Here is a 7049-nt window from a genome sequence, read left to right on the forward strand (position 1 = left end):
CAATTGCCTCTTCACTTAGGAGGTCTTTGCATATGTACAAGGACAAAATTAAACAATCAAAAACATTGCCTCTTAAGGAGGACTTCAGACAGTTGCCTGGCCAAGTAACAGGCCAGGTCTTCCAGACTACATGAAGATAGAAAGGTATACCTCAATGCAAATTGCTTATCAAGCAAAGCAAAGCAAAAGTTCACAAGGAACTGAGCAACTAAAAGTACCTGAAACCAGTCAGACAACATTAGTACACAACTTCAAAGTTAAAGCAAAAATGAAACAGAAGTCAACAGTCAATCATAAGCAAGCTAAGGGTGCAAAGCACAAGGCTCAAGGCATGTGAGCCAAGCAACCTACGAAACAAATGTATTAGTCATGATAAACAAACACACACAACCAATTTGTATTGGTCTCATTGGATAATTGTTGGTTAACCTGAAAAAATGAGCTCAAATGTGAGTAACAGGACCACTAGGACAAGCCTAGGGTCAAAATGGGATGAAAAGGTTAAAACAGCAAGTGGCAAGTATCCAAAATCAAGTTCAAGCAATCAAGAAACAAACCCAATTGGTTTCACATTCATATCAATCATTATCATCATTTCATGAACAAATTAGGTCAAGGCATGGCATTTAGAAGCTCATAGAAGTCAACAGCAAGACTTGAATCAAAAGCAAACTAAAACATTTCAAAAAATCATCAAATAAATCATGATCAAACACAACCCATAGCATGGTAAGCATGTCAAATTTCATCTCATTTGGACAAGTAGAAGGTAGTCAATGAAAATCAGAAAGGCAAGGCAATTCCAAACATGCTCAAAGAAGTCAACCAAACATGCATCAACTTGAAAAAATCATAAATCAGTGATGGCATATTAGAAATGAATGGGACTAAAACCATGGCAAAGCTTAAGATGTCTAGTAATCACATATCAAATTTCATGTCCATCTAATAAAGTATGAGGATTTCACAAATGAAATGGGAACATGTGTCGCAAAAAGTCAACATAAGACCAAACAGGGGAGAAAAATCTCAATCAATTAGGAAATGCCACAAATAATTCCAAGAAAAAATCACATGTAAACTGGACATACTCAAGTGAATTCATGCAAAAAATCAAAGCATTTTGAGGTCAAGAGGCATGGTAATGAAAATCATCAAATTGCACATCAATGGTGTGACACAAATTGTCACACCCTACTTCAAAAAATCATAACTCAATGGCCAGAGAAGATAAATTCATAAAATCTATACCAAAATCACCAGGGATGTGTCTAGTTTAAGCACAAAAAATTTGGAAGCCATTGGACAAAGCATCATCATTTCACAAATGTTTTGGCACAAGGTACAAAAAATGGTCACATGTCACAAACCCTAGCCAAATAAACTTTCCACATGTGCACAATTTGAATAAAAATGCTTATAAAAAACTAGATGAAGAATGGAGAACAATGCAAAAAATCCCATCTTAATTGGATCAACCTTTAATTATTTATGAATTTTTGAAGATTGTAAAGAAAATGAAATAAAATAAAATAAAAAAGCAAGGATTTAATAATTATTTAGTATATTTACAGTGGAGGGACACTTGCCGCGTAATGGAACGCTGCCGTTCCAATTAAATGGGATTTCAAAATCCCAGTCAGCGGGGCCCACGGCCACCTGCACGTCTGCATGGCCCACTCGGCCAGCCAATCCAATGCGTCTTCCAGAAACGCATGCAAAGCGGAAAAAGAGAAAAGCCAGCGAATTAACAGCCTGTAGTAGCAACAATTCCAGTGCTCACGTTGCAGGAAAATACTTCCAGTATACAAGTGTTCATCACCAAAAACCCAGCTCAAAATTTTTTCCTTCGAAATTCAGAAACAAAAATACCAATGTGTGCATCTTCCATCCCACATTCACAATCCAACAACCAAATTCCCTAATTCAACTTATTATGGAAGAATCAAGCACAAACATACTTAGACACCAAACTTCATGTCAACATATCTTCCTAATTACTCAACCGTTTCCATTGATTTAAGGCTTAAAATGACTAGCATGGCAAGACCTATACAAAGCATAGCATAATTTTGGGAATGGTTAAGTTTGATTTCTTACCAAATCTGAAGCAAAGTTGTGATGTAGTTGTTGTTTGGCCATATTTGCTCAAAACATATGCTCTAACAGCTTCCAAATGGTGAATGAAGGAGGAAATTTGGCTCAAGCTTGCTCGACTCAGCTCCTACTCATGGCTGCCATGGATGATGCTTCTTCACAACAGTAGTGGAAGATGATGTTACAGCTGGGAAATAAGCTTGCAAAGAGCTCAAAAAATGGTGGTGAATGGTGAAGCAAACAAGTGTGGCTCGAGCTCTTTGAGGTTTTCTCAAGAAAAATTCCAAAATGCAAAATGAGGATTTTAGAGAATATGAGATTTTTCTTCTGTTTGTGAGAGTGTGCTAGGGCTTCTTTGAGCAGAAAATGATAAATATATATGCTGTTTTATGTTGGCTAATGGAATGCTAATCACAATTAACTTAAATGAAATGTTTTTGGTCATTTGCTAAAATTCAACCAAGTTTGTATGGGGTGTAAGTCTGCACGAAATTGGGCTTGTAACATGTCCAAAATGCAATTTCTGAACAATCTCAATTGGTAGAAATGGTTAGAAATACTTATTTTGAAAAGTCACTTTTTACTACACTTGAAATTAATTCATGCCATTCCAAAAATGCCATTTTGATTTATGATGTTTTGGTGAATGATGATGACATATTTGGAAAGAGGGGATCAAATGTGACTTGTTGCAAAAAACCCCACCCAATTTGGCCAAATGGTTTGAGAGATATGGCCTTTTGAAGTTCAAAAATTTCTAAAAATGATTTGATCATAACTTGCCAACCATACATGGGAATTGAGAGTTCTTGGACTTTTTGGAAATGGGAGAACAAGATCTTCAACTTTCATGTTGGGCAAAAATTCATTTGAAGCTTGTATCATGATGTAAGTTTGGGATCAAGAAGTTTCCATTTTTGGCAAGTTTCAATTACAGGTCAAGTTTCTATTTTTGGAAATTTCTTGTCTGGCTTCAAATTCTTCCATGATGATGTTTGACATGATATATGAGGCCTATTTGAACATGAATGAGCCCTCTCAAACCGAATCCCACCATCAAAACCATAAAATCAGGCACAGTTGACTATGGTTGACTTTTTAGGGTTTCTGGCAAACTGTGCATTGACTGATGACTTCTGAACATCCAATGCTTGACCAAACCACTTCCAAGGGACCCCTAGGTCATGTGAACATGTTGGACCAACCCTAGAGCCTTGGATCAATGAGAAATGTACTTGCTTGCTTGATTGACTGATCTCCTGATCAGTTTGACCTAATTCTTCTGACTGGCTTGCACTTGAGGCAAAGGGACAATGCAATGCTATGCAGTGGACCATGTTATGTTATGACCTAATATGAGAATGTATGTACAATGATAGGTGCAAATTTGAGGTGCTACAGCTGCCCCTATTCAATCAGCTGGGAACCCGAACGGATGATAGCAACGGCTGTCAGACTTTCAGGGTAAACAGGGATTGAATACCAAAGAACCGTAGAAATTTGCACTCTGCTGGGAAAATAAAAACAATGCCTGTCAGGATCGGCAAAGAAAAATCCGTCTGGAATGGAAAAAAGAAAATCGGCCTGAATACCGAAACAGAAAACGTCGACCTGGATACCAAAATAAATGGTAACACAGGGATAACCATGGCTTGAGCGCCGCTCGTCAGTCTGAATACTGAGCATCGGTATATGAGAGATTTGATGTTGATCCGAAAATCAGAAATTGGCCTGAACGCCACTTCGTTCTGAATACCGGAAAAAACATAAGTACATCGACCTGATCGTCGGAAACTTCTTCGGTCTGAATACCGGAAAAATCATAAGTACATCGACCTGATCGTCGGAAACTTCTTCGGTCTGAATACCGGAAAAATCATAAGTACATCGACCTGATCGTCGGAAACTTCTTCGGTCCGAATACCGGAAAAAACATAAGTACATCGACCTGATCGTCGGAAACTTCTTCGGTCTAAATACCGGAAAAATCATAAGTACATCGACCTGATCGTCGGAAACTTCTTCGGTCTGAATACCGGAAAAATCATAAGTACATCGACCTGATCGTCGGAAACTTCTTCGGTCTGAATACCGGAAAAATCACAAGTACATCGACCTGATCGTCGGAAACTTCTTCGGTCTGAATACCGGAAAAAACATAAGTACATCGACCTGATCGTCGGAAACTTCTTCGGTCTGAATACCGGAAAAATCATAAGTACATCGACCTGATCGTCGGAAACTTCTTCGGTCTGAATACCGGAAAAATCATAAGTACATCGACCTGATCGTCGGAAACTTCTTCGGTCTGAATACCGGAAAAAACATAAGTACATCGACCTGATCGTCGGAAACTTCTTCGGTCTGAATACCGGAAAAATCATAAGTACATCGACCTGATCGTCGGAAACTTCTTCGGTCTGAATACCGGAAAAATTGGCCTGAGTGCCAAAGCGTGAATTGATTTGTGTTCCAAAACACTCAACATCCTGAGGAGGGCTTAGAAAAGCAGTCTTGTTAAAGGATGGACATTCGATTCCACAAGGAATACGAATCTTACTCGATTGGGGAGGACGACTTCGATCCAAGAGCGCATGAGACATATTATCTATAGCCGTCAAAACGTAGATAATAAACTCGCATGGAAGATTATCCAGAACCGGGTTGTAGGTTGTTAAATGAATAATCGACCGAAAACATCCTGAAGAGAGCGAAAGCAAACTTGTTAAAGGATGGACATTCGATTCCACAAGGAATACGAATCTTACTCGACTGGGGAGGACGACTTCGACCCAAGAGCGCATGATACATATTATCTATAGCCGTCAAAACGTAGATAATAAACTCGCATGGAAGATTATCCATAACCGGGTTGTAGGTTGTTAAATGAATAATCGACCGAAAACATCCTGAAGAGAGCGAAAGCAAACTTGTTAAAGGATGAACATTCGATTCCACAGGGAATACGAATCTTACTCTGCTGGAGATAACAATCGAAAGATTGACCAAAGAGTGCATGAGGTGTATTATCTATTGCCGTCAAAACGTAGATAATAAACTCGCATGGAAGATTATCCATAACCGGGTTGTAGGTTGTTAAATGAATAATCGACCGAAAACATCCTGAAGAGAGCGAAAGCAAACTTGTTAAAGGATGAACATTCGATTCCACAGGGAATACGAATCTTACTCTGCTGGAGATAACAATCGAAAGATTGACCAAAGAGTGCATGAGGTGTATTATCTATTGCCGTCAAAACGTAGATAATAATCTCGCATGGAAGATTATCCATAACCGGGTTGTAGGTTGTTAAATGAATAATCGACCGAAAAGAAAGGCATCTGGGTACCAGACTAGGTATGCAAAAGATGACCAATCAAAAGAGGATAAAGTTGCCTACTCGGAGCAAGTATCCAAAAAGAAGGTGAAGACCCAATGGGGACAATACTGCTTGATCAAGGCAAGTATCCAAGGGGACAAGACTATCAATACTACAAAGATAGGACTTACAACTACCGGTTTGTAGGTAGAAGCCACAGAAAAGTAACCAGTCATCGATAGGATGAGCACAAAGGGTTAACTCTGCTAGGGGATGAAAGTGGGATTTTACAGCTACCAGTTTGTAGGTAGAAAACCACAGAGATAGGACTTACAACTACCGGTTCGTAGGTAGAGGCCACAAACGATCTACTGAGAGACAGAGTGAGAAAAAGGATTTACAACTACCGGGTAGTGGGTGGTAAACCGTAAAGAAAGGACTTACAGCTACCGGTTTGTAGGTAGAGGCCACACAATTCCGCTGAGGATAAGGTGAATGAGTGCCGGTTAGTGAGCAACTATTCATTTATGCCCCAGGGAAGCACAAGAGACAGCCAATAGGAAGCCAATTCAGGATCGATCCAAAATGGCAGACTGAAACAAGACCCACCCTAATGAGGAAAGAAACTCAATAGGGACTACCCATCCCAATGCGTGTTGGGAGGGAACGGAAACAACCGTCATCCACGAGGAAGTATCTCAGTGGGGAAATGGCAGGAAAGGGTAGACACTTTCTGCTTAAGGGTTGGCTCTACATGGAGAGATTAGACACACCCATATTTGCTTGAGGAAAATCTACTGGAGAGATTTGTATTACCAAATAGCAGGAGGCAAGCATTAACAGAAACACGGCAACAGCTGCAACATGAGTACCTGAATGTTATGATTATGCATGTATGCATTATACCTAAAATGTATGATGAATGTTGACAAACAGACATGCTCAACAGGCAGGTTCGGGAATCAACCATCCGACACCATTCTTCCGGAGGGAAAACCAAAGTCATCAGAGAGCAAAGAAAATCCACTGGGGACTGGGATATCAGGGAACACTCATCCTGCAGGGGAGGAAGGCCACCAGAGGCTTTCGGAGGGATCTTCAGTCACAAACCGGAGAACAAAGTTCAAACACAGGCGTACGCGCCACAACAACTCGTGCTGGAGACCAGAGGTACCGAGAAGCAATCAGATCTCTGATGAGAATAGATAGGCATTGACAAAGCTCCTCGTGCAAACAACTCCGCCGAGGGATCTATCTGAGAGAATGCCGGATTACTGGGATGTCAATCCACCGAATACTGAATCTTCAAAGAAAAATACCCATGCTGGGGGGAGAGAGGAAGACTGCTCTGCTGGAGAGAGGAAAGTTAGAGTCTTCAATAAACACTCTGCCTGGGAACTGGCCCACAAACTTGCAAACTTGCTAGGGATGCCCCACAATAGGGCTTAAACAGCACTCCACTGGGGATGCCCCACCATAGGTGCTAATAGGAACTTGGAGGAAGACTCTGCACTGCCGGGGACATGAAGATGAACAACTTCAACCAACACTGCTCTAAGCAAACTCGCTAAGGAGAGACCATACGAGGTTCTGCAGGACAAAGATACAGCCATGCTCGAGATACGAACAATT

The sequence above is a fragment of the Lathyrus oleraceus genome, chromosome 2 (assembly GCF_024323335.1).
Source record: "Lathyrus oleraceus cultivar Zhongwan6 chromosome 2, CAAS_Psat_ZW6_1.0, whole genome shotgun sequence".
Classification (NCBI taxonomy): Eukaryota; Viridiplantae; Streptophyta; class Magnoliopsida; order Fabales; family Fabaceae; genus Lathyrus; species Lathyrus oleraceus.